Raw genomic sequence first — 27,876 nt, forward strand, 5'->3', positions numbered from 1 at the left:
GTAGTGGCATTTCACTGGCGGCCACGAGGACCCCGCCGAAACGAGGCCGTATCCCGTGACCTCCCACTTATGCTACACCTCTCATGTCTCTTCACAGAGTCAGACTAGAGTCAAGCTCAACAGGGTCTTCTTTCGCCGCTGATTTTGCCAAGCCCTTTCCCTTGGCTGTGGTTTCGCTAGATAGTAGATAGCGACAGTGGGAATCTCGTTAATCCATTCATGCGCATCACTAATTAGATGACGAGGCATTTGGCTATTCCTTCTAGTTTCCACCCCATGATGGTCGAGGTGGGATAGCCGGGCTACCGGCGACCAGTTTGTACCAGGAAAGAATCCTGTACTTAGTTGGGCCTAGAATTGTCCAGGCCTCAACAGAATAGACACGCTATTCGAAAAACCGTAGTGTCCAGATCGTTAATCCGGCAGCCCCTCGTCACCTCCGGTGCAGGGTTCACCAATTTCAAAGTCTGCATTTAGGTGTTGGGTTGGCCGCATAGACCGCAGGGACGCCCCCCGGGTCATACATGGGGCGTACGTCCAGACAGCGCCGTTTCCCATGGGTGAATCTCACACGATTGTTCGGGCGCAGCCACAGCACCATGCAACCGCCCCAAACGAATCGCAGTAGCATTATGCCACCACTGGCGGTTTCGGTCGGCTCACAAGACCGGCCTCCACCGCTCATGCAGAGATGTCCAGTTCTGCTACCAAGGCACATCCCCTGCACCGGGATTGCAGGGGGGGTAGACGACCCACGCACATTTGCTGGGCGCCAATACATCATTGGTTCCGCTTATATTGCCCCCCCTGCTGCTGCAGCCCTCCGACTCCAGGCTCGCAGCACGAGCTCCCCCGCTTAGCCGTGCGGGCATCCGAAGCCACCCGCACTTTGCCCGTGACGCACCCCGTGGAGGTGGGGAGAGCTCATGTCCAGAGGCCGCGACTCCACCTGGGCTGGATTACACGGACACGCCACAATCCGCATCGTTAAGCACCCCTGGACCATGAATGGTTGCCGGCCTTTTCCCTGACCGACTTACGAGATGAATCGACTTCCGCACTGTGGCCTCCATTAGACTGGATTACAGGGGCGCGCAACTAACCCTTGGCCCTAACAGTACAGTTTGGACTCTCATTGAACTCACTCAAAGACGCCATTCCATGCTGAGGCCTCCATGTAGCTAGATCACAGGGGTTTGCCAAGCCCCCCGGCCACTTCAGGCTGGTCTGGGAAATGCTCATGCCATGCTACCGCCGCCCTGATGCAGGCTTACAGAGGTCCGCCACAACCCCCGTCCGGTCTTCTGCCACTACAGTCTGAGCTCAATCAGTCACTCATTCCATGCTACCGCCGCCCGGATGCAGGCTTACAGAGGTCCGCCACAACCCCCGGCCGGTCTTCTGCCACGACTTCTGCCACAAGAGGGTCATAGCTACTCCCACCGTTTACTCGCGCTTTTTTGAATATCTTCACGTTGACATTCAGAGCACTGGGCAGAAATCACATTGCGTCAGCACCGTCAACGGCCCTCGCAATGCTTTGTTTTAATTAGACACTCGGATTCCCCCGGTCCGTGCCAGTTCTGAGTTGGCTGTTTTCTGCCGGCCGAAGCAAGAACCTCAGGCGCGAAGCCCACGGAAAATGCACAGCTGTGGCTTTCCACAGGAAGGTCCCGACGCTGGTCCGGGCTCGGCCGCACCGCTTTTTACGGCGGCGAGCCTCGCCAAGCCCCGTGCAGTGCCGTTCCTGCTTCTGGACCCCAGCGCGACCGGCTCAGCCCTCAGAGCCAATCCTTTTCCCAAGGTTACGGATCCGTTTTGCCGACTTCCCTTACCTACATTGGTCTATCGACTAGAGGCTGTTCACCTTGGAGACCTGCTGCGGATGTGGGTATGGTCCGGCACGAAAATCACACTCCCTCACTCGGATTTTCAAGGGCCGACAGGAGCGCACCGGACAGCGCAAGAGCCGCACTGCTCTACGGAGCCCCCGTCCCTATCTCGGGGTGAAACCATTCCAGGGACTCGATCTCCTTACAGAGAAAAGAAAACTTCCCGGGGCTCCCATCGGCGTCTCCGAGCTGGTTTGCATTGCCGCACTGGGTCCCGAAGGACCGATCTCCGTAGCCGGGTTCGGGACTGTTAACCCGATTCCCTTTTGGTTGCAGCGAGTCTGAAAAGGCTGGCGGCTGCCGGTCGCTTCCTGCGGCGAGTATGGAGTAACGACCCGACTTTCTTGCTGCCCAAGTACTAAAGGAACGGTGTGGCGCTCGGTCGGTCATGGAACTGGCGGTATGAAGGTGCGGCTGCCAAGTACGGAAGGAACTGTGGCCTAAAGCGCTCTCCCGTCCTCCGCGGCAAATGCCGCCGAGCCCGACAGGGCCGGCGGCGGCCAGTCGGCTCCTGCTCGTGACGCGCGAGGTGCCCGAGATCGCGGTTCAATGCGACGACGTCTGCAGGCTATTTGCCCGCCGCCGAGGGAAAGGCGGCATTGCTGCGAAGTACCGAAGGAAACGCGGCTTTGCTACGTCGGAAGCGTTCTGCGGTTAGCGGACTTGTGCGCTTTGGGAAGGCGCCACACGTCGAAAGAGGAAAAGTACGGACAGACGAGGGACCGTAGTCCCGGATTCGAACGCACTTGCGGCCAAGCACTTGCTGGCTTCGTCTTCCGCCTCAAGTAGACTTGTGGCTCGTGCGCAGTGGCACTGGCCGAGTGGTTTTGGAGAGCTGCGCGAGTACGCACACCGAAAGAGCACACGCCGAAAGGCGCTATTCGAAACCACACACAGGGAGACGCCACGTGCCTGAAACCCTGGTTGTACTGTACTGAATTGAACAAACTATTTTTCACGACTCTAAGCGGTGTCTCACTCGGTTCTCGGATCGATGAAGAACGCAGCCAGCTGCGAGACTTGGTGTGAATTGCAGGACACACTGAGCACTGATTCTTTGAACGCACATTGCGGCCTTGGGTCTTCCCTTGGCTTCGTCTGTCTGAGGGTCGGATCACATATCAAGAGAGCCTTCGGCGCACAGGGAACGTGCGTCCGTCGACTCGTTTTAACCGCGTCGGCATCATGGACAGTACGTTGAGTGCTAATGCCACGCGCCAGCAACCTCACAAAGAAGGAGACGGTGGCGAGCCGTTGTGCCAAATCTTCGAAGAGACGGAAACGAGGCATTATAATCTACTGCAGCGTGACGTGTGCGCGCCTCTAGCAAGACCGCCGCAGGATGGTGTCGGATACCTGCAGGGAAACAGCGGTCCAAGCGCGAGGTGACAACGTCCGCTGCCATGTAGCGCGCACGTTTGCGAGAGAGTCGGAAGCGATCGCAATTTGCGTTGTTTGCCTTCGGAGTACGTCGAGCTCCAGAGCTGGTCGCTCGTTCGTGTCACCGCAGCTGTGTGGGCATCCCTTCCGGGCTTCGTCGCAGGAATCTGGAGATTCTTGCGAGAAGCGGGGAGGAGAAGGGTGGCCCCCGAAAGCGGTTCGACGCGATAGCGCCGTCTGCGAGCGAGAAGAGCACGGCACAGCGCAGAAATTGCCGAGAAACGGAAAATGTCTAATTCGAGAGCGTTGGCCGAAATGACGCGTTCCGTCGTAGTCCGCCGTCGGTCCAAGTGCTTCGCAGTCTCTGTCCCCTACAGACTGGGCCACTCCAGTTGGGGCAGGGGCGACGCTACACGAGACGATGCCCCCCGCCAGGTTTTAGTCGTCCCTGCAGTGCCTGCTGAAGCGGCGCGCTGCTAAGGCGATCTTTGCCTCGGTGGTGTTTGGGCTTCAGACACGGTCGCTTACTGCTCGTGCGCCGCACGCGTGCAGCCTCGTCTATAAGTAGCTCCGTGTTGGGCGAAGGACGTGGTAGGGCGTCGTACTCGGTTGGCGCTGGGTTTTCGAACGTGTCGAGTCCTTTTCGGCATACCGCTCGTATGACGCACGCGCGCAGGCTTTGTGCCGCCTGCCAGCCTCGTCCGCAAGGACGTGGCAGAGCGTCGTACTCGGTCGTGCCGGAATGGGCGAAAGCGATGTATCCGTTGTCGATCTCAGATCAGGCGAGACAACCCGCTGAATTTAAGCATATCACTAAGCGGAGGAAAAGAAACCAACAGGGATTCCCCGAGTAGCTGCGAGCGAAACGGGACCGAGCCCAGCACCAAATCCCCCGTCCTTGCAGGTTGTCGGGAAATGTGGTGTATGGGAGGCGACGTTCTCGGGTGTTTGCGACGGTGCAAGTCCCCCTGACAGGGGCTTGTCCCAGAGTGGGTGCCAGGCCCGTCTCCGCCGTTGCGCGCCCGGGATGAAGCCTCCCGTGAGTCGGGTTGCTTGAGAGTGCAGCCCTAAGTGGGTGGTAAACTCCATCTAAGGCTAAATACGACCGAGAGACCGATAGTTCACAAGTACCGTGAGGGAACGTTGAAAAGAACTTTGAAGAGAGAGTTCAAGAGTACGTGAAACCGCTTAGAGTAAAACGGGTGGGCCGTGGAAGCTCGAAAGCGGTGGGATTCAGTCTCCGGAAGACCGCGGAGCCGGCGGCGTCGGGTAAACGGCCCCCTTCGGGGGGCTGTTCCGCCTGCTGGCACGCAGACGCGGTCTCTAGGGTGCGCACTTCCCACCGCCGGTAGAACGCCGCGACGGACGCGGGTCAATGGGAAAAGTACGACTTTGAGTCCGGCTATGGAGGTGACCTGCCTGTCCCTTCGGGGACGGCTCGCGGGAGTTATACCTCGCCGTGCACGAGAAGTTCGTCACCCCGTCCAGGCCCCATGGGCTTCTCCCGGCTATTGGGAGGCGCGAACGATGACGCCCTCCGGAAACGGAGCGGAGAACCCGCTGGGCAAGCTTGTCGTCTCCTGTCGTCCGGGTTGGTCCCGTGGTGGCGGGTTGGCGGGCGAGAAGCCGCTGCGAGCGGGGCGATTCTCCCGCGGAGGCGCTATCGTGGTTTGCGGCGAGTAGGTCGGTAACCCACCCGACCCGTCTTGAAAGACGGACCAAGGAGTCTTACATGTGCGCGAGTCAATGGGTCTCTCGAAACCCAATGGCGCAATGAAACGTGAAGGCCCCTTGCGGGCTGCGTTGCGATCCCGAACCGCACAGGGGTCCGAAAAAGGGAGCAGCAACGGCCTGTCCCAGGCGCTCACTCGTCGCCGGGGCGGAGCGAGAGCGCACACGTTGGCACCCGAAAGATGGTGAACTATGCCCGGGCAGGACGAGGCCAGAGGAAACTCTGGTGGAGGTCCGAAGCGATTCTGACGTGCAAATCGATCGTCCGACCTGGGTATAGGGGCGAAAGACCAATCGAACCATCTAGTAGCTGGTTCCCTCCGAAGTTTCCCTCAGGATAGCTGGCGCTCGATGGGAGAGCAGTCACACCTGGTAAAGCGAATCATTAGAGGCATTGGGGTCGAAACGTCCTCAAGCTATTCTCAAACTTTCAATGGGTGTACGGGAGGCATTCTGGGTTGAGGCCTCCCGCTGCGACGGGAGTGCCAAGTCGGCCAGTTTTGGTAAGCAGAACTGGCGCTGTGGGATGAACCAAACGCCGGTGTAAGGCGCCCGAGTCGGGACGCTCATGAGAACCCATGAAAGGTGTTGGTTGCTTAAGACAGCAGGACGGTGGCCATGTAAGTCGGAATCCGCTAAGGAGTGTGTAACAACTCACCTGCCGAAGCAACTAACCCCGAAAATGGATGGCGCTCTAGCGTCGCGCCTATCCCCGGCCGTCGCCGGCAGAAAAGCACGAAATGTGGGGGTGCTAAGCCGCGACGAGTAGGAGGACCGCAGCGGTGGGCGTTTAAGGTGTCGGGCGTGAGCCCGCCTGGAGCCGCCGCTGGTACAGATCTTGGTGGTAGTAGCAAATACTCAAGTGAGAACCTTGAGGACTGAAGTGGAGAAGGGTTCCATGTGAACAGCAGTTGAACACGGGTCAGTCGGTCCTTAGGGAAAGGAGAAATCCTTTCAGAAGCGGGCGCGTTTGTGCAGCTCAGTCTGTGAATCGGAGACGCCCCGCTGCAACCAAAAGGGAATCGGGTTAACAGTCCCAAACCCGGCTACGGAGATCGGTCCTTCGGGACCCAGTGCGGCAACGCAAACCAGCTCGGAGACGCCGATGGGAGCGCCGGGAAGAGTTTTCTTTTCTCTGTAAGGAGATCAAGTCCCTGGAATGGGTTCACCCCGAGATAGGAACGGTGGCTCCGTACAGCAGTGCGGCTCTTGCGCTGTCCGGTGCGCTCCTGTTGGCCCTTGAAAATCCGAGTGAGGGAGTGTGATTTTCGTGCCGGACCGTACCCACATCCGCAGCAGGTCTCCAAGGTGAAGAGCCTCTAGTCGATAGACCAATGTAGGTAAGGGAAGTCGGCAAAACGGATCCGTAACCTTGGGAAAAGGATTGGCTCTGAGGGCTGAGCCGATCAGGCTGGGGTCCAGAAGCAGGAACGGCACTGCACCGGGACTGGGCGAGGCTCGCCGCCGTAAAAAGCGGTGCGGCCGAGCCCGGACCAGCGTCGGGACCTTCCTGTGGAAAGCCACAGCTGTGCATTTTCTGTGGGCTTCGCGCCTGAGGTTCTTGCTTCGGCCGGCAGAAAACAGCCAACTCAGAACTGGCACGGACCGGGGGAATCCGACTGTGGAATTAAAACAAAGCATTGCGAGGGCCGTTGACGGTGCTGACGCAATGTAACTTCTGCCCAGTGCTCTGAATGTCAACGGGAAGAAATTCAAGAAAGAGCGGGTAAACGGCGGGAGTAGCTATGACGCTCTTGAGCCGTTGTGGCTTGGTACTTCCATGCTACGAGCGGGACGTCCAGCGTCGTCCTGTAATCCAAGCGGAGCTCGGGTGGTAGGTCCAGTCACAGGTGGGTCTCCACCCGTCTAAATGGATGGGGCATCACGGTGTGTGTGCATAAACCGTGTGACCTGGTCAGGAGTACACTTGCGTCTTGGCAGCTGACGCTGGAGGGTGTGGCGACCCTCTGTAATCCAGCTTCTTGGAGGCCGTGCACGTCGGTCAATGGCAGACAGTTGCGCATTGATGCTGGAGGGTGTGGCGACCCTCTGTAATCCAGCTTGGAGGCTGTGCACGTCGGTCGATGGCAGATAGTAGCACAATGCTAGAGGTGGTGCCTAAGGCCGGGGAGGGTTGCGCCTCCTTGTAATCTAAGCATGGAGGCCGACACAACCATCCGAAAGGTAGGTTCGGGATGAGAGGCGAGGTACGTCTAGATCCCAGGTGTCAGGACGACCTCGCCATCTAAAGCCGGGGGACCTTGCGAGCCCCTGTAATCCAGCTCATTGGAGGCTGCGTAAGTGAATTCGAGCTAGGTTGCATGTGTGGTGCCGCACCGAGGTGCAGGAGATCCACACAGGTCACAGGTGACTACGCTGCGAGAGGTGGCGCTCTCGTGTAATGCAAGCCGGTGATCTCGATCAAGGAAGCGCTGCCTGTGTCTTACCTCGCCCCCCCTCCTCGTGGGTGCCTCGGGCAACACTGCATAGTGGCTAGGAGGGCGAGGAAGCGAAACCACGCCTTCGGGTTTGGGAGTAGTACCATAAGGTGACAATCGGGAGTTCCTGGTGTCAGGACTCAGGCCTCCTGTCACTCACATGGGAGGCGCTTTTGGGAAAGGGCCGGCGGTCAACCCATCCGCTATATAAATGTGGGGAGAGATGGCTTCTCAGCCATAGGCCTGGTGTACAAGGGAATCACCAAGCTCGAAGACGCTTCGGCGCCTGGCAGAGGTGCCTTTCACGGGGGGCATTCGGGGAGTTATCGCCCCCGCCTACTCGAGTACGTGGGTTGCCCAGAACACGACCAACGAGGTGACAGTAGTAGGGTGGGCCGTCACGCTCGAAGGTAGGACTTCGGCCCGACGATGACCCAACGTAAACGGCTACAGGACGTATAGCTCTGGCTAGCGACCCGGCCCTGGAATGCGGCTCGGTAGGTCGACATGCTGAGCTGCACCCAGTATGAGCAAAGGTCCTGGGAAGGGCGCCCGGCCCTGAGCGAACCGTGTAAGGTCGGGGGGATACTTTTTGGCGGGCCAATACTTGTGGCGCTTGAGGTGCATGGCAATGTACAGTGCCAAGGCTGGTGCATGCCTGAGACTTGTGGCGAGTCTCTGTAACCTATCGCCTGGGGGCAAGGCGTTGATCGTTTCACTCACGAATGATGTCGGCCGTTCCTCTACCAACCGACTTACATCAAGGACAGTCACCAGGGTAAAGTTCACCAGGGCACTCTCAATCGGTGAATGCAGACCAATGTCTGAAATGGCCGGGGGTTGCTGCGGACCCTTGTAATCCAGCTATGGAGGCCTCAGCATGGAATGATGTCCCTGGCTCAGACTGTCGTGGTAGAAGACCGGCCGGGGGTTGTGGCGGACCTCTGTAAGCCTGCGTCCGGGCGACGGTAGCATGGAATGAGTGACTGATTGAGTTCAGACTGTAGTGGCAGAAGACCGGCCGGGGGTTGTGGCGGACCACTGTAAGCCTGCATCAGGGCGGCGGTAGCATGGCATGAGCATTTCCCAGACCAGCCTGAAGTGGCCGGGGGGCTTGGCGAACCCCTGTGATCTAGCTACATGGAGGCCTCAGCACGGAATGGCGTCTTTGAGTGAGTTCAATGAGAGTGCAAACTGTACTGTTAGGGCCGGGGGTTGGTTGCGCGCCCCTGTAATCCAGTCTAATGGAGGCCACAGTGCGGAAATCGATTCATCTCGTAAGTCGGTCAGGGAAAAGGCCGGCGACCATTCATCCAGGGCGACCATTCAGGTCCAGGGGTGCCTGAACGATGCGGATTGTGGCGTGTCCGTGTAATCCAGCCCAGGTGGAGTCGCGGCCTCTGGACATGAGCTCTCCCCACCTCCACGGGGTGCGTCACGGGCAACGTGCGGGTGGCTTCGGATGCCCGCACGGCTAAGCGGGGGAGCTCGTGCTGCGAGCCTGGGGTCGGACGGCTGCAGCAGCAGGGGGGCAATATAAGCGGAACCAATGATGTATTGGCGCCCAGAAAATGCGCGTGGGTCGTCTACCCCCCCTGCAATCCCGGTGCAGGGGATGTGCCTTGGTAGCAGAACTGGACATCTCTGCATGAGCGGTGGAGGACGGTCTTGTGAGCCGACCGAAACCGCCAGTGGTGGCATAATGCTACTGCGATTCGTTTGGGGCGGTTGCATGGTGCTGTGGCTACGCCCGAACAATTGGGTGAGATTCACCCATGGGAAACGGCGCTGTCTGGACGTAAGCCCCATGTCTGACCCGGGGGCGTCCCTGCGGTCTATGTGTCCAACCCAACAACTAAATGCAGACTGTGAAATTGGTGAACCCTGCACCGGAGGTTACGAGGGGCTGCCGGATTAACGATCTGGACACTGCGGTTTTTCGAATAGCGTGTCTATTCTGTTGAGGCCTGGACAATTCTAGGCCCAACTAAGTACAGGATTCTTTGCTGGTACAAACAGGTCGCCGGTAGCCCGGCTATCCCACCTCGACCATCATGGGGTGGAAACTAGAAGGAATAGCCAAATGCCTCGTCATATAATTAGTGACGCGAATGAATGGATTAACGAGATTCCCACGGCATCTCTCCTTTGTGCCTCTCTCACTTTCTGTCCCTATCGACTATCTAGCGAAACCACAGCCAAGGGAACGGGCTTGGCAAAATCAGCGGGGAAAGAAGACCCTGTTGAGCTTGACTCTAGTCTGACTCTGTGAAGAGACATGAGAGGTGTAGCATAAGTGGGAGGTCACGGGATACGGCCTCGTTTCGGCGGGGTCCTCGTGGCCGCCAGTGAAATACCACTACTCTCATCGTTTCTTTACTTACTCGGTGGAGCGGGAAGCGGACCATTGAGTTGTCCACGCTTCTAGCGCCAAGCGATGGGCCCCCGGTCTCCCTTCGGGGCGGTGCCGGTCGGGCCTGCGCGACCTGTTCCGAGGACAGTGTCAGGCGGGGAGTTTGACATTGAGCCAGAGCGGGGTGCAAGCAGCGCACTCGTTCCTCTCGCTCGACCTACTGAATGTTCCAGCATTCCCAGTGAACCCCGTTGCGCGTCCCTCCTGTGTGATGTCAGGTATCGCAATCCCCAAGCGCACTGCACTGCGGGGCGGTGCGGGGGGCAACGTCGCATGCCACGAGAGGTGTGCGGTGAACGCGTATTGTGGCTAACTAGGTGGCATCATAGAACGGATAGCGGCCAACAAGAGAGCGGTGAACCGCGACCGCATACTAACAGGTGCATACTGTTACCTGCTCAGATTAATGCTGTATTGTTTCACCTTTCATGATGGCTTTCAATCCCAAACTCAAATTCATACAAGCGAATCTGGACCACACAAAACACGCCATGGCGGTTCTAATTAGGACAATGGAAACCTCGGACATTTCATTTGCAATAATCAGTGACCCATACGTCCGAGCCAATGAGATCATTGGTATTCCTACTAGCATTCTTCAATTTAATGCAATACATAATCCTAAAATGACTATATTATGTGCAGCACATGGTTATGATTGTTTTCCAGTCACAATTTCCACGCATGTAGTAGCGGTAACTGTTTCATCTAATTCCGTCGCGTTTACCGTAATCGGGGTCTACGCACCACCGCACACCGACATCGATACCTACTTAGATAGAATCACTGAATGCCTTGTCCAGATAGGGCCGGGCATGGCAATAATAGCTGGTGATTTTAACGCAAAACATACTCTTTGGGGCCGCGGAGGGTGCGACAGTCGGGGCGCAGCGGTGGTGCAGTTGATGTGTCAACACGGGTTACAGCTATTAAATGACCCTCAATCTGCACCTACATTTGAAAATCATTATAATGCCAGTTGGATTGACATCACCATGGTCAGTTCCTCGATGGCACCTCTAGCATATCAATGGCATGTCAGTAATGAAGAAAGCCTCGCAGAACATAAACATATAGAATTCGGATTTAGTTTGCAAAAGCCACCTCCGTTGAGGCGATTGACACTTGCAGGCCGCGCCCGTGTTCTCCAAGCCCTTCGGGACATGCCTTGGTTTTCACTGGTTCAAGGCGCTGACATCCGCTCCGGTGACGCCCTTGCGTTCATTCTATCAAATTTCTACACCATTTATAACCACCTGATCCACCATAACTCCCGCTTTACCAAACATGGCCCACGTACTCCAAACTCCTGGTGGACCCCGGAACTGGGGGTGGAACGAAACAGGGTACGTGCCATGCGACGTCGTTACCAGCTGGCACGTGACCCGGCCATACGGGCACAGTTGCGGGCCCTGTTTACTCGGGCGCGGGGCACATACAGGCAATATATCGCCCAGGCACAGTAGAGTGCCGTTAAACGATTTTGTCAAGAGTGCTCGAAAAAGAATATCTTTGGTGTACCTTTCCAGAAAGCTTTTAATAAAGTTCGGCCGCCTATCCATCTGCCGGCGCTTACCCTCAGCAATTTGTCAACAATTACAGAGATCAAATTATACTACGTACGGGGTCACTCAGGCGTACTAGGCAATGAACTGGCGGATGAAGCGGCAGCGAGTGCTGCGCAATACGGCGTATCGCGCAGTGCTCCTCTATCTATCCGTTCTCTTAGGACAAAATTTTACCAGCAGATGAAACACGACTGGCAAAGCGAATGGGCCACGGAGAACGCCAGTATGGCTACATACTTGTGGACACCTGAAATTAAATCTATACCTGTCTTTTTTCCCCCTCATAAATCCTTAGTTCAAATTATTACTAAACACGGCCGCTTCCCATATTACCTTAAACGTTTCAATCTCGCTCCCCATGCCTTGTGCGCCTGTGGGCTGGTCTGCCAATCTTTTGAACACTATCTGACTGAATGCCACATTACGGCGGCACTCGCGAGGCAGCTTGCGGGCGTGCCGGGGGGCCGTCTTGACGCGACCTCATACAAGCATATTTTGGGGCCTAAGCGAAACCGGGCAATTCTTATTCGAATGGCTCACCTTATTGGTGGCTCGTTGCCGGATTATCCGCGGGGCGGCCCGCGGGTGGATGCGTCGTAGGTCGCGCTGTCTGCCACACGTTTCTATGAATGAGTAGAATACCAATTTAATTTCCTCCCATACACCATCGCATGCGTCTCCGTTCCAAGTGCAGCTGCGTTGGAGCATCTTGTTCTACAGGCTGTAGGCTCCTGTTTTGGATGCCCAACTTTACATTTCGAGGGTGTATGCCGGTCAACATCTCGGGTGCCAACGCACGGCCAGACGTGCATGCCCAATGTCGTGGCTGACACTAAATCCAGCGACTGGGACGGCCGTCAACTTTGCTCCGGCAAAGGGATGGGTCAGCTTATACTGCTGCCAACCTCTTCCAGTCCTTGATGCACGTACCCGGACGGCTGGGGGTCGTGGCGGACCCTTCCTCCAGCGACTCGGAGGGGCATGCGGGCGCCTAATCGGCTCCGACGTCAAAGGCCAATTACGAGTACGCCCTACTCGTCTTGCACTCGGCATCAGTAGTCTCATCCAGGTTCACACACGTGTGACAGATGGCGACCCGAATGCCCTTCCATACCTTGTTGGTGGCTAGGTCGCAAGTCTTACCAGACAGGGCTTCAGCTCCTGCCTGATCTCCCTCGTAAAGCATTCTGGCAATGCCCACCCAGAATGCGCCGGAACACGCATTTTACAATTAATTTATAGGCCCATGCTGACCTTTGCTGTTCCCATCTCGACAGGGTGTCGAGCGCCATTCATTCGTGTGGGCGGGCGGCGGGCCTGCCGTCGCGTCCGCGCTGCGCGCCTACCCGACGGGCATTAGAAGGAAACCGTTGACAAGAGCAAACAGGCGCACGAATGCCTGCAAAACGAGCTCATTATTACACACCTGCGTGGGCTCGTTTAAGTCATTACCTTCAGCAGCCGACAATTGCCTGCCTGATTAATCTGTGCGCATCCAGGGGACCGGGGTTTCGCACGTGTCGCGGTGCCGCGGGGCTCTGGGCTGGCTTCGCGGTGCTGTGTCAGTCGGGTACCTGTTCAAATGTATTGCATAAGGCCTGATCGTACTAGATCATAACTCAGCCCACACTTAGCACAAAGCTCACGAAATGTTTCGCACCCTTATAGGTGTGTCACCTAGATTATCCCTTACTTCTTTCCATTACTTTTTAGTTTTCTTTCTTCATTCTATTGTAAAACAACTTTCGGCCGCCACGGAGTCCTAACTTCCCGCTTTTCAGGATGTGGATGGGAGGGGCAGCTGCTGTTTCCAGACAGACAGACACAATAGGTGCAGTTTACAGTAAGTGGCTAGTTCGACGTATATCTCGACTCGGCTAATCAGTATTACCAGTCTTTTTCAAAAAAAAAAAACAAAAAAAAACCATCCACGGCGACCACTCTGTACATCCACGTGCGCCCTGCTTCCCAGCTGGTCCGTGCGTGCATGGGGGGGGGGCAGTTGCCCACAATAAAGGACAGTCATATCTCAGTGCCCCATTCAGCACTAACATTTATATCCAACTAAAATTTCATAATATTCTGAGTTGTCTCATTAATTATCCTTTGATCGCCAACGTACATTCTACTGGTCCATCCATATTGGACCAGTAGAGTTACCACTGATTCATTTTTCAAGTTTTACAGTGTTCTTCAGCACAGGCATCCAGTCTTTCCTGCTTTCGGAAGTCCCAGGCCGACCCAGGCCATACCCACATCGGGCACCTGGTCTCTGTCATCTCGTCATCGAGTCACCTTCTACATTACTTGAATAAACGCTTTATGCGGGGTTTTCTGTCCTCGCCGAAGGAACTTTGGGACACCTGCAGTTACCGTGCCCACTATTTCTTTTTCCAATTGGCTTTTACCTTCAATTCGTCCTTTGGGTTACCAACCCTCATTTTTTATATTTAATTGGCTTTAAACCCGTTATTGCTTTCAGTAGGTACGGGTCTCCCCACTTTTTTTTAGTTTGTTTTTCTTTTCGGGGAACAGACGAAATCCGGGGCGGTACATCTGTCAAACGGTAATGCAGGTGTCCTAAGGCGAGCTCAGCGAGGACAGAAACCTCGCGTAGAGCAAAAGGGCAAATGCTTGCTTGATCTTGAATTTCAGTACGATTCGAGACCGCGAAAGCGGGGCCCCTCGATCCTTTTGGCTTTAAGAGTTTTAAGCAAGAGGTGTCAGAAAAGTTACCACAGGGATAACTGGCTTGTGGCGGCCAAGCGGTCATAGCGACGTCGCTTTTTGATCCTTCGATGTCGGCTCTTCCTATCATTGCGAAGCAGAATTCGCCAAGCGTTGGATTGTTCACCCACTAACAGGGAACGCGAGCTGGGTTTAGACCGTCGTGAGACAGGTTAGTTTTACCCTACTGATGACCGGTCGTTGCGATAGTAATTCTGCTCAGTACGAGAGGAACCGCAGATTCGGACACTTGGTTCACGTGCTTGGTCGAGAGACCAGTGGTGCGAAGCTACCATCCATGGGATTACGACTGAACGCCTCTAAGTCAGAATCCCGTCTAAGCACCGCAACGATATCGTGTGCACTTGCGGCGAAAGCGGGTAAGATTAGCGCCGGGTCGAGCGCGGCGGGCTGCCGCGCTTCCCGGCTCGATGACGCCAAATGAACCCAGAGAGTGCTACACCGGAGGCCGAGTATTGTCGAGGCCACTGGTCGCTCTCCGGGGCTATGGCTGGCCTGAATCGCTGCAGTGTCAAATCGTCTGAAGACGACTTAGGTACCTGTCGTGGTGTCGTAAGTAGTAGAGCAGCCACCACACTGCGACCTATTGAGGCTTAGCCTCTGACTGGAAGGTTTGTCCGCGGTACACAACTGAAACGTACATCCTTCCCGAGCAAGCAAGCGATCGCAGTGCCGACAGGTGCGAAGACCGTTGGGTCCTCTCGTGTGAGACGGACCACAGAGGAGGAGCGAGCTCTTTGCCGGCGGCAGGACTCGCACGAAACGGTTGCCGTAAAGCGCAGCCTATTTTTTTTATTTTCTTTGTTCGCTCCGTCGCAACTCCGTGCAGCAAAAGGCGAAACGGAAGGGGACCGTTGTCGCAATGTGGCTCCGCTTGAAGCGGGGTCAGACTTGCTGGCGCAAGAGGGTGCTTTGCAGACACGTTTGCAGCGGCTTTCGGCATCGTCGAAAGCCGCGCTCCCGACAGAAGAATGGTGCGGTTGCGTCTCGAACCGGCCGATTTTCGGGGGCGATGTGTGTTGGCGAGTTGCAAATATGCACGCCATTTCCTGTTCCAGTCGACGAGAAAGAGACTTCAGAGAAGAACCTCGTGTTCCTCCTGGGGCTATAACGGCGAGGCCGGCGTTGACTGCCGCCTCGCGCACGCTAGAACAGGGGGGGGGCAGCTTTTTTTTTTTTGTTCGCCGCGCCGGCTGACGTGGTTGCGGACTTTGCCGCGCGCAGGCGCGGACAGACCGGCGCCGACCGGACTACACAAAGTTTGAGCAACAGTCCCGTGGCCTCAGTTTTAGTCGCCGTGTGGCTTAAGCGCCGGGCATTTTCACTCGCTACTTGGCTTAAGCACCGAGCATTTTCGGGCTTAAGCGCGGGCGTTTGGTGGTCTCCGTCGCCGCCTCGGCTGACGTGGTTGCGGACTTAGCCGCACGCAGGCGCCGACAGACCGGCGCCTACCGGACTACACACAATTTGAGCAACAGTCCCGTGGCCTCAGTTTTATTCCCCGTGTGGCTTAAGCGCCGAGCGTTTTTACTCGCTGCTTGGCTTAAGCGCGGGAGTTTGGTGCTCTCCGTTGCCGCCCCGGCTGACGTGGTAGCGGACTTTGCGTAATGTTGCCCGTTGTTTCACAGCAAACGGGCGCCGCGAATTTCATGCTTTCTTTCCAGTTTGGACATTTGTCTTCGTGTACGGGTGCTGGAGCTGTGTATAACTTTATAGAGTGTCTCAAGAAAAAACTTGTTTGGAGCTTCATATTTAAGAGGAGCGGCTCCTTAGTACGAGGCGGTTTTCCTTTCACTTTCTCCCGATAATAGTACTCATCTGCCACTTCTCTCACCACGACATGATTTTTTTTGGAGGGGGGGGGGGGGGTCCTCCCTTGATCCTCAATTGAACAGACTGTTTCATACGTCACGCAGACGTCCGCATCTATCCAGTAATGATGCCATTTACAAAAATCCTTAACAACAGGTGCCCGCACCTACGCAGTCGACGCCAACTCAATTTAAAGAACAGCTGTTCAAAAGCTGATCGAAACCATCCAGTATGGGAAAACCTAATTTGTGCAGTCGTTTTTATTTTAGAGCGCAGCTCTTTGGCGTCCGTTCCTGGGTTTCGCGTCGTCGTCGGCGTTGTCGTCGGCCTCGTAACCAGCTCCGCCCCCCTTTCATCCCCCCAGCGCTAGCAGCGACAGACTGATACCGCTGGATGCCGCTGACGCCGCTAGAGAGTCAAGATAACGTGACTGCATAGAACACCATCGCCGCTATGCAGAAAGAGGAGGAAAGGGTCCCCCCCCTGTTCTTGTGTGGCGGATAGGGTGCTCTTCAGTTGCCGACGCGCCGGTTATTTCACGTAGGCCCCGGCACGTCGACGAATACGTGACCACCTTCCCACGGCTAGACCTGGTTCTTAGCGCTGCGGAAGCGAGGGTATCATATTGTTTGTGTCGGCATCGGCGGCGTTGTCCCTGAAACCAACTCCGCAGCTGGGGTTGCCTCACTATCGGCGTCAGCGGCATCAGTCAGTTGCTGCTATCTCTTCCCTCCTCCCTTTATCGTGTTGTCCGCTTGCTGCGCGCGCTTCTGCCCCCATCGTTTGGCGCTCGGTGTACACGCCGCCCCCCTCCCCCCTCTTCCTGCGAGTCTCCGGTTGTCAAAGCGCCGGCTCGAACTTAATTCCTTTCTTCGCTCCTCCTCCAATGCAACCCCTGTGCAGTGGCAATCAGAGAGCCAGATCGGTGGCGGCGGATCTGTATATGTGCACCGCCCGAGCCGAAATTGCCGCTGCCGTTCGCCCTGTGCGGTGGCAATCAGAGAGCCAGATCGGTGGCGGCTTGACATAAAGACAAACAGCAATTTCCTAACACTTATGCGGGAGAACATCCCGTTCCTCTCGCTCGTAACGCGTCCCACGGCTGTGACAACCTCGCGAGGCACTTGTATAGATCTCGTCTTTGAGAATCAAGCATTGGTGTACCAAGTCGAACATATATCAGTCTATTTCTTCGACCACAAAGCTTCCTTCATGACTGTCAAGAACTGTTAGTGGAGTCTTTGTTAAAGGAATACGTGTGAAAAATAAAAAAAAATTCTGATAGCGCATACATGTGTTGCTCGATTTCTTTGCCTCAATCTATCGAAAAGGTGAAACAGCTTATTTGCTGCGCTCAAATTTCGCATTAGGAAGTAACGTAATCGTCGGTAATTTTTTTTGTTTCATTTTGAGAGACGTGAAATCGTTAGTCACGACCCTTTTGTTACTGCGGCTGCGAAATCGTGCGTAATACCAATTTAATTGTGTGCTGATTGGTCGTTTGTCAGCCCTTTGTGTTTTTCAAGAAAATGAACCACAGGTTTATAAATTATGTGCGCAAAAATTTTCTCCATCTGCACCAATACGCCACCACCAAAATACTTAAACAAGAGAGAAAACGTCCGAGGCCATGAGGTTTCAAAAATGCCGCGCTCCGAAATTTTCACATCCGCTATTGGGAATATAATTAGTATCCGTTGTAGAAAAAAGAAAAAGGAATCAGATTTCAAGTGATCATTGAAAGTGGCCGCGTTTTTTCGGGGCATGTTCTGATGAAATAATTTCACTTCAGTTCGTTGGTTCAATTGCATTTGTTGGCTCCTTGCAGCATGTTTAGATTTCATCTTTTTCAGTATTCTTAGTACTCTCATTGTAGCCTGCGCATTTTTCGGTTGTTTTGAGGTATCCATTCCTGAATGATGTTGTTCTTTTCCTTAAAGCTAGCCGTAGAACAAGCGCTTTCTATCTAATCATTACAATAAGAATCCAGCATCATCGGCGCGATTAAAGTTCGGGAACTGGCGATTTTTAATGCCGCGATCACGAAGGTTAACAGCATGTTCATACAAGGGGTGACGTGACGCAAGGCGCGATTTTTCAGCATTCCAGTCACGATATCTAATCGAATCTAAGATTGAAATGGCGTTCTTAATTAGTTTGGTTCCAGATAGAACAAACCGAAACAAAAAAAAGGTTGACTTTGATTGCCATTCAAATCTTAAGACCGCGTGTAGAAAGTGTTCCGGCTTACATTCGGCAAATCAAAATGAACGGCTAAAATTAGTCTATCCCATTAGGTTTCATGCGGGAGATCACGCGAAAGGCAGCCATTCTTCTTTACATGGTTTCTCTCTTTTGCGCTGTCATTTGCGCACGCAAATATCTTCGTACGGGAATTTTATGAAGCGAAGGCAGCTACAGACCGTTTTCATTGTTTCGTTCATGTTCGTAGGCGCAAATTTTCAAACCTAGTGCTTGGAGGAATATTTCCGCTGCTCTAGAAGGGCATAACAGTGCCCGCTCTTTCATTTCTCCAATCGCTCGCAAACACATTGCATTGCTAGTCTACAGCGGCAATACAAAGTGACGTTTCACCATGCACGTCGAAGTTGATTAGCAGTACCGCGCCAGCGTCGACTGGCCGCCGAAGCGACGAGCTCAGCAGCGCATGCGCAAGGGCCGACACCACTCCAACCGAGCTTCCCTGCTTATCGGAGAGAGCAGGTGCGCGTGAACACGGGCGCGTCTGAGTATCTGAGTTTAAAAAAAAACTCTGCCCGAGACATTGACAAAGGCAAGTGGTCGCGGTCGCTCTGAATCTTATCGTATTATAGAAAAGGTGGGTTGGCGGCGCTTCCTCGAGGGTCAAAACGTACAATCGTCCAACTAGCGCTCCCGGCGTCAAGTGGAGTGCATCCTTCTTGGAACGGTTTGCAATTGACTCCTTGAATGAGCCGACCACGCGTCACGGGTCGCGTATAGAGCCAACCGTTGGCAAGAACGCGTCTAGCGTAGCAGCAGAACCGATCGCGGTTGCGATAACCCATCGCTGGTAGCGAAAAAAAAGGAACGCACCCACACGCAGTTTGTGATAATAACCGCACAAACCAATGTGGTTTTAAATGTAGCTTCGCAGGTCACAGTAGAAGGGCACTGAAACTTTCTCATAACGCACACCGCTGTTGTCCACAAAGAACAAAGCGCACAAAATAGATCTGATACAGCCGCACTGCATTATTTCGTGTTTTCACTATATCATAACTTTCGTGTGCATGCCACGCAGGCCAGGAGTAAAAGGCAAGAAAAAAAATGATACGCGATCCTAAGCTTTGACTTAGCTGCTGTGGCACTCGCATTTATGTTCTCTAGGCGAACGCAATGCACAAACTGAACTCGAATTACCAATAATGGAAGTTCGTATTTGGCGACTTGGTTGTATTTTTGACTAGTATTTGCGTTTTTCTCCCGTGCATGCGCTTCACTGCGCTACTCTTTGCCCCTTCAACGCGGCTTCACTGACCTGCGAGAGTGTTCTGCGTTAAGCCGAACCAACAGGCAAAAAGCCTGGGCGCCGCCCTCTCTTTGAGAGCGGCGCCGGGGACAGAATCGCGCCTAGCCCATAGAGTTCCCCCCCCCCCCCCAAAACCGGAAAAAAAGTAGCCTTATTTACACGAGAAAGATGCCACGAGTGCCCCAACGGAAAGCTTTAAGGGTTACCGAAGGGTAACTGAGGGCGACGCAACGAGCTTTGGCAAGAACTACGATGGGTGTAGCGTCACGAGGGATAGGAATAGAGCAGATTGAGGGGCGAGCGAACAAACGCGAGTTAATGACACCTTAGTTTAAACCATGAAAAAAAGAAATGGGTATGCAATGTGGGGGGAAGATGGTCATTAAGGGTTACGGACTCAATTCCAAGAGAAGGGAAGCGCAGCAGGGGGTGGCAGAAAGTTGGGAGGGCAGATTAGATTAGGAAATGTGCAGGGACTACATGGCGACATTTAGCACGTGACCGGGGTACTTGGATAATAATGGGAGAGGCCTTTGCCCTGCAGTGGGCGTAGCCAGGAGGAGGATGATGAAAAGGTAGCAACAGGTCTTCATAACATACAGGTTGGAAAGCTGGAGCACCTTTGAACCCTTGAATATATTTCGCAAGACTTGGCCACACGACAAGTTTGTTTTCGAGGCGTTCGCTCCCACTGCTGCGAAAATGTGCACACAACGGCTGCACAGTAGTTGCCAGAAATCGGGCACTCTATTTTTCTTTCATAGGGAATCTTTCTTCCACTAGGGCAGCGGATTTTGGCAGGTCGAGCTTGCATTGGCGCTGTGGTTTACGGATCCAAGCAATAGTGAACTCAAAAAATCCAGTGTTGGCTTTGAGCGGGATTCACATTGGTTGCCGAACCCACGGCTAATCATACCCCCCCTCCCCGTCCTATAGTGGCTCATTACAGCAGACAGAAACATCGGATAAATAACAATTCTATTTCTTAGACATATAATTTGCCGATTCTCCCTCCTGGTTCTTTCTTTTGCTGTCGTTTATTTTTCTCGAAGGCCGTAATTAGAAATTTGCTGGTGCGGCTGTCCCATTTGCGCGGCAAGAAGTGCGACGCTACACACAGGTGGAGTGGCCGTTTAATTACTCTCGCGATCCGCGAACCGGCATCGTTGCGTATGGTATAGGAATGGTGCGTGTGAAGTCAGTGCTCGCTTCGAGCTTGTGTTCTTCATTTTGATTGAATGAAGTCTCACCTAAGTGAGCGGGGGCCGATCCCGCAGGTAGTTCAATACCGGGCCAACCTGCGGCGGAGGTGAAGGAGGCTTCAACGCACTCCTCCAACTTCCAAAAATAGGTTTAATATCGTGGGTCCACATAGAACCCGCATCAGATATTAAGCTGATAAGAACAGATACTACACAAAGGGAATTTTATTGAGCAAAACGTACTGTAAAACATGCGTACAGGACTACTAAGTTTACGTGTACCTTATACTGTGGCCAGTTCCTATGTGTGTAGGCCAGCGAGTACATGTGCCATGTTGTGTGTGTCCAAGAACAAGCATCTTGCGAAGGTACACAAGTCCATACAATTCCTATACACATCTGTACAACTTTATACAATTCCTGTACAGGTCTTCTATACACTTTTATACAATGTTTATATGAAGCTTTACAATCACATAGGTCGTCACATGGAACGTTGACGATTATCGGCCCCTAATAGGGGACAATCGGGTAGTGAAGCGTGCCGTTTTAGAGCGCAGCTCTTTGGCGTCCGTTCCTGGGTTTCGCGTCGTCGTCGGCGTCGTCGTCGGCGTCGTCGTCGGCGTCGGCCTCGTAACCAGCTCCGCCCCCCTTTCATCCCCCCAGCGCTAGCAGCGACCCACTGATACCGCTGGATGCCGCTGACGCCGCTAGAGAGTCAAGATAACGTGACTGCATAGAACACCGTCGCCGCCATGCAGAAAGAGGAGGAAAGGGTCCCCCCCCCCCTGTTCTTGTGTGGCGGATAGCTGGGGTTGACTCACTATCGCCGTCAGCGGCATCAGTCAGTCGCTGCTATCTCTTCCCTCGTCCCTTTATCGTGTTGTCCGCTTGCTGCGCGCGCTTCTGCCCCCATCGTTTGCCGCTGGGTGTACACGCCGCCCCCCTCCGCTTCCGCTTACTGCTGGTTGCTCTCGACGGCGGCGATGAGCCTCCGCTTCGGCGGCGCGAACTGCAGGGTCTTCTCGGCGGCGGCGATGAGCTTCTGCTTCAGCCTCGCTTACTGCTGGTTGCTCTCGACGGCGGCGATGAGCCTCCGCTTCGGCGGCGCGAACGGCAGGGTCTTCTCGGCGGCGGCGCTTAGCCTCTGCTTCCCCCACGGTTGTGACAACCTCGCGAGGCACTTGTATAGATCTCGTCTTTGAGAATCAAGCATTGGTGTACCAAGTCGAACATATATCAGTCTATTTCTCCGACCACAAAGCTTCCTTCATGACTGTCAAGAACTGTTAGTGGAGTCTTTGTTAAAGGAATACGTGTGAAAAATAAAAAAAAATTATGTGATAGCGCATACATGTGTTGCTCGATTTCTTTGCCTCAATCTATCCAAAAGGTGAAACAGCTTATTTGCTGCGCTCAAATTTCGCATTAGGAAGTAACGTAATCGTCGGTAATTTTTTTAACATAGAAGAACCTCGTATGCCATCGTCGGAGGAAAGCGTCCTCCCCGTTGAGTTCCAGATCCTCTGCGAGTGTTTTCCACACTAAAAGCCTTAATTGTTGCATCGCAGGGTAGGCAGCCCTGACAGGGCGCCTCCGGGCTTCCGCCAGACTACGCCTTTTCCAAATAACGAACATTGTGGAAATCAGTATCAAGTGTTCCAATGGTCCGTATGTTTTCCGAGGCTTTTTTTGGCCATCTACTTTAAAGGTGCGCTTAACCAGTTTACAGGTTATCCTAGCTGGCGGACATTGAAACAACGTATGCTCAATCGATTCAGTAGCGCTACAATTCGGGCATGCTGCACTCGGTACAATGCCCATTTTATAGAGCCGCTCACGTGTCGGCAGAACTTGCCATCTTCGCTTCCAGTCAAACTCCAAAATTTCGTGAAGTAACCAAGGACGGAACCAATCGCGCCATTTCTTTTCAGATGTCTTCTGAAGTTCATCCTGGCTTAACTGCCTATATATTATGTTTTGAATAATGCTGGAAACCTTGTCTTGGACGATATCTGTGTTGGGGCATTCCGCAAGAATCATCTTGGTGTTGTAAACGGCTCTATAATATGGTGATGGGTTTTCGGCTAGTGGACCAGATTCTCGTTTCCCAGTAAGTGCCTTCTGAAACGTGCTGGTCAGATATACCATTAAATTTTTTCCCATGTATTCAGGGATCATGTATAGGGACATGACTGTTTTTAATGCCATAATCCTACCGGTATTCATTACATGAGGTAAGCCAAGTCCGCCTGATTTTAGCAGGAGTTGTAGCAGGTGCCTTTTCACTGCCGGGGGTTTGCTATTCCAGAGAAAGGCGGTTATGAGTTTGTTAAGTTGGATGCCTACTTTTCTGGGCATTACACCAACTCCAGCTATATAATTCGCATAAGCGCACACGGTTGTTGTTATTGCTAGAGCTCTTAGCCGAAACGATAGGCATCTTTGGTTAAGGGAGATGATTGCGGCGTTGGACCTTTGGATCGTTAATTGCCATGAGGCGTCTGCTACTCCCTTGTTAGTGAAGATAATTCCCAACACTTTCACAGAGTTGACTATGGGAATGTTGGGTATCGCACTGGAGGGGAAGGAGCCGAATAATAATGCTTTACTTTTGGTCTCGTTAATTCGGGCGCCAGATTAAGCCGAATACTCAGCGAAAATGTCTTTAAATGTTCGAAAACTCTGATCGTCTCTTAAAAACAAAGAGATGTCGTCAGCGTACGCACTGACTCTAATTTCCTCCTGGCCAGTCATTGGAAAACCCCGGATTTGCTGTGCAGTAATAATGTTTCTAATTAACGGGTCCAGCGAAAGGATGAACAGTGAAGGGCTAAGCGGGCAACCTTGCCGGACCCCTCTGCGAACAGGAAAGGCAGGTGTAATAGATCCGTTCACTAAAATTTCACTAGAGATGTCGTCGTAGTAATTCCAAAATTAAAAAGATGTACTTATGCCTGACACGGTCGAAGGCCTTTTCTTGATCTACTGATATATACACCCCGCGCACATTCTTCATCTGAGCATACTCGAACACGTCACGGGTGATCATGAGATTCGTGTAAATAGATCGTCCCGGTACTGCGCAAGATTGGCATGGGGAGATTATTGAAGGTAACCATTTGGCAAGGCGTATTTGCAGTAATGTGGCAACGAGTTTGTAATCAGTGTTTAACAATGTTATAGGACGCCATGATCTTATGTCCGTCGGGGGAGCTCCCTCCTTAGCAGGAGTGTGATGCGTCCTCTACTGAAGGAGGCAGGCTTCTTCCCCTCCCCAATCACCATTTTAACCATTTGGAGTAACACCTCCCCAAGTGCCTCAAAGAAGGTCCTATAAAAAGTGGTTGTTAGGCCATCACAACCGGGCGCTGTTTTTGTGCTCATGACATTCAGGGCTTCTTTGACTGAGTCTATGGTTAAGTCATCAGTAATACACGAGAGGTCATCCTCTGCTAGGGGCTATATAACACGACACAGCTCACGGATTCTAGATTCAATATCTGGAGGTTCCTTGATATCATCGGCGCCAAAGAGGTCCACGAAGTGATCACCAATATCGGACTCAATGACGGATGGATTAGTCGCGAGTGACCCATCGGGCCGTTAATTTCTGAGATGTGCACCCTCGCATTTCCGAGAACGGAGGTGCCGGTGCTCGTAATGCTCATATATTCCTGGTCTGCACCCTCAAGAATGAATCTTTTCTTTACCAGTCGTTCATGTTCTGCCTCTAAAACCTCAAGGTACTCCTTGGTGCAACATGTTAATGTGTCTGCCCATTTTACTGTTTGCATTCGACGCGTGAGTTCGTTGAGCTGTTTGGTAATTCTCCTGTGTCTCGCCTTCCCCTCATCTTGTAGGATTTGTTTCCAAGCCTCCTTCAAGGAGTCGCAGTTGGATGGGGACATCATTGAGAGGGTTTGGAGGCTCGCTTTAAGTGCGTTATTGATGTTTTCCATACAGTCGACATATTGAAGGGCTGCGGGATCGAGCCGCCATCTATCCTGTGTCATGTTGCGACCGGCAGTACCTCTCACTGTCCCAACCACAGGCCAATGATCCGTTTTGCGCTTGAGGGTAGCTGGGAGGGATATATTTTCGCACCTAAGTAGTGTGGGCAGTAACAAGTCGGGTAAATATACCCGGTCAATTCTACTTTCTGCGCGGTAGCCGAATCGCGTGGCTCCAAAGCGGTCTTGGTGAAGAGCGACCCACGCATCTGATAGCTGGAGATGTCGAAGTATGTTAATGAGCTCTCTGGCATTATAAATCGAGCCACCCTGCCCTGGGCCTATGATGTCCCTATTAGAATCCACAGCACAGTTGAAATCTCCAAGCAAGACATGAGGGATGGGCTCCAGAAGCAGTGGGTGTAAGTTTTTGAAGAATATTGGTCAATGATCTAGTTACTGGCGCGTAAATATTCACAAATCTAATTTTTTTCCGTCTATGTACAAGTCAGTGATAAGCGTGCGTCCACTCGCCCCAGATGTGCAATGAGCTTTTTCTCGGAATTGTGTGGAGAGGGAGATGGTGCCTACTCCACACGATTTCGCGTTTGTCAATGAAAAGAAAGCACAGACATTGTGCTCACGTTGGAATGAGGCTACCTCGAGTAGGGTGCGAAAGTTCGTCTACTGTAAGAAGAGGACATCAACACCAAGGTCTCTTGCCAACTCGAGCACATGACGTTGTTTTCGTCTGTCCCTGAATCCTCGAACGTTAAAGGTGGCAAATCTGAAGGCACTCATGAGGCTTTGATCTTGATAGCGTAAGAGCAACTGAAGCGAGAGGGCGCACACTTAGTGCAAGACGAGCTAAGTACAACCATAACCATGACTATAGGTTGGTAGACATGTGAGCAAATGATGAGGGGCAGGGAGTTCTAAAGAAGAATTAATCCTGCATGTCGCCATCACTTAGTGATGAGCGCTCATGCAGCTTAGGCGAATGTTTGCGAGCTTTTTTGGATTTCATGCGGCGAACTGCATCGCTGTCACTGCTGTTCTCGTCCTTAGGCCGTCTTATCGGATTGGCGAAATCATGGTCATTGGGCAAGGGGTGAGAACTATCCGGGCTTTGCTTACCCTCTTTGTGTCGCCTATGTGAGCGAGGTCTGTGCCTCGGCTTATACACCTTACTCCGATCATCAGTAGGGGTTTTCGAGGGTTCCTTGGTATCGTGAACTCCTGAATTAGCCTCTGAACATGTGGAAGGCTTATCCTCCCCTTCATCGGGTATGGTATAGTGCCCACTAGTTACAATTGGTCTGGAATCACTAGCGAACATGGCTTGGCTATGCGAATCATTGTTATGTTGTTGCGCCTGTACAGCACTATGCTCAGAATGGGGCTCTTGTGGCGAGCCCGGCTTAGACTGGTGGAGATCGGAACCCTCGTGCAGCCCAGCCTCGGAGGAGGCCGCCCCAGAAGCGACCTCCCCAGAGACAGAGCCCGCAGAGGGTTCAGTCTCCGAGGAGACTGAATGAGCGGTTGTTGACTCTTTCGATAGAGAGTTGCTCTCTGAGGAAACCGAACAAGAGTTGGATGACTCTTTCGAGAAAGAGTTACTGCTAACGGCATGGCACGGTTCACTTTCCGACGAGGAGGCAAGCGGGGGCGAGCGCTGTGCACGCGGTTTAAGCACCTGCATGGTAGATTTAGTGGTCATCCACTTCGGCGAAGTGGACGGCCTCATAGTAACTGAGGTGGCTGGTGGAGCGCCACGGACGGCAGCTACATATGATTTCTTCCGAAAGCAATCTCTTGTGCCATGGCTCCCGCCACACCGCTTGCACTCCTCTTCACACCCGTCTGTTTCATGGCCGAACAGGCCGCAACGCTTGCAATAGGGTGTAGCGCAAGCCGTGGCCATGTGGCCATCATCCCCACACCTCGCGCAAACCCTCCGCATCCCACGGTACTCCATCATCACTTTGTGCCCCTGTATCGTCATAAAGTTGGGCACGGGCCTACTCATTTCGATGCGGACGATCCGCACACCATTTAACTTGTTCTGTCCGTTGGCGACTCCCGCGTGGGACACGCCCTTTACCTTGCCAAATTGTTGCAAAGCAGACAGGAGAGCGTCATCAGTCAGGTACAATGGGAATCGAAACACATTCACGAATGTTAAGGGGGGTCCAACAGCATCAACAGGCACTTTAACATTTTTAACTGAGAACTCCTCAGCTACAATGAGCCTTGTGGCCTGCGCAGCGTTTCTGGTACAAACGAGAAATCGAGAGCCTCCATGTGCTGAAGCCCCAATACACTATCCTCTCCAGCCGTTAGTTCGACAGCATCTATCAGGTCGTCTATGGACACGTCTCCATCCGGAGCGTTAAACAAAAAACAGTTTTCCCTCAAGGGGATCTCACGGAGTGCTTCTGATTCCGATGCCATTCTCACAGGTCGCTGGTTGCAGCACCTCCCGGGGTAGGGCTTACTGGTGAATTTGAACTGGTGGTACAACTGGTAGCGTCAGGGCTCAGCAGGAGCTGCTGGCGCCTCGGTAGACTCCGGTACTTGCAGAGGTCCGCGAAGGGGTCCTTGCAGGCGCCATTGTTATCGGAGGTCCGCCGGGTCACTGATGGTGGCCCAGCAGCAACCCAAGGAAGGCTGGCTCCGAACCGGTGAAGCCCAAGGGCAGCTCAAGACGGACGCACCTGAGGATGGTGTTCCGGCGAGCCAGGGCCAGATCCGGGTGGGCCGGTCCTGGAGGTAGTGCAGCCAGAGGCCAGGGCCCGATCCAGGAGGGCCGGTCCTGGAGGCGGTGCAACAGCGAGCCGGGTGCGGATCCAAGTGGGCCAGTCCCGGAGGCGGTGCAAAACCGAGCCAGGCAGGTCCAGGGTCCGGTCCAGGTGCCAGGAACAGGACTCTTACACGCTCGGGCGGGCACACTTGGGACCAGGGGAGGTCCCAGGTGCCGAAAAGAGCAGATACGAAATACTCACTTGGTCTTGATCTTAGCCAAAAGGCCGAGAAGCGATGTCCTTCACTTCACTCCATTGTACTACTGCCTTGTGGGCGCCCTGCCGACATTGGTAACCTCAGCAACAGCGTGGGCAATTTTATAGAATTCAGCCTGTCTAGAGACTCTATGCTCTCTATCTGACGAATAAACTCGCGACGCCTCAGTCTTTCGCTGTTAACGAAACGCTGTCGCGTAGAAACGAG

General features: G+C 53.5%; 2 non-coding genes and 1 pseudogene across 2 annotated transcripts; 2 read left to right on the plus strand and 1 right to left on the minus strand.

Annotated features, from left to right (window-relative positions):
• The first annotated feature begins 2,851 nt into the window (after positions 1 to 2,851).
• LOC142565194 (5.8S ribosomal RNA) lies at positions 2,852 to 3,004 on the plus strand. Its single transcript, XR_012824860.1, has one exon. It is a non-coding gene; the product is annotated as a 5.8S ribosomal RNA (ribosomal RNA).
• A 1,036-nt stretch (positions 3,005 to 4,040) lies between these two features.
• LOC142565182 (large subunit ribosomal RNA) lies at positions 4,041 to 14,787 on the plus strand (annotated as a pseudogene).
• Positions 14,788 to 20,748: 5,961 nt separating this feature from the next.
• Positions 20,749 to 20,932, minus strand: LOC142565064 (U2 spliceosomal RNA). The gene has a single exon (XR_012824781.1). It is a non-coding gene; the product is annotated as a U2 spliceosomal RNA (small nuclear RNA).
• Between the last annotated feature and the right edge of the window lie 6,944 nt (positions 20,933 to 27,876).

This window comes from Dermacentor variabilis, chromosome 11 (genome assembly GCF_050947875.1).
Source record: "Dermacentor variabilis isolate Ectoservices chromosome 11, ASM5094787v1, whole genome shotgun sequence".
Taxonomy (NCBI): domain Eukaryota; kingdom Metazoa; phylum Arthropoda; class Arachnida; order Ixodida; family Ixodidae; genus Dermacentor; species Dermacentor variabilis.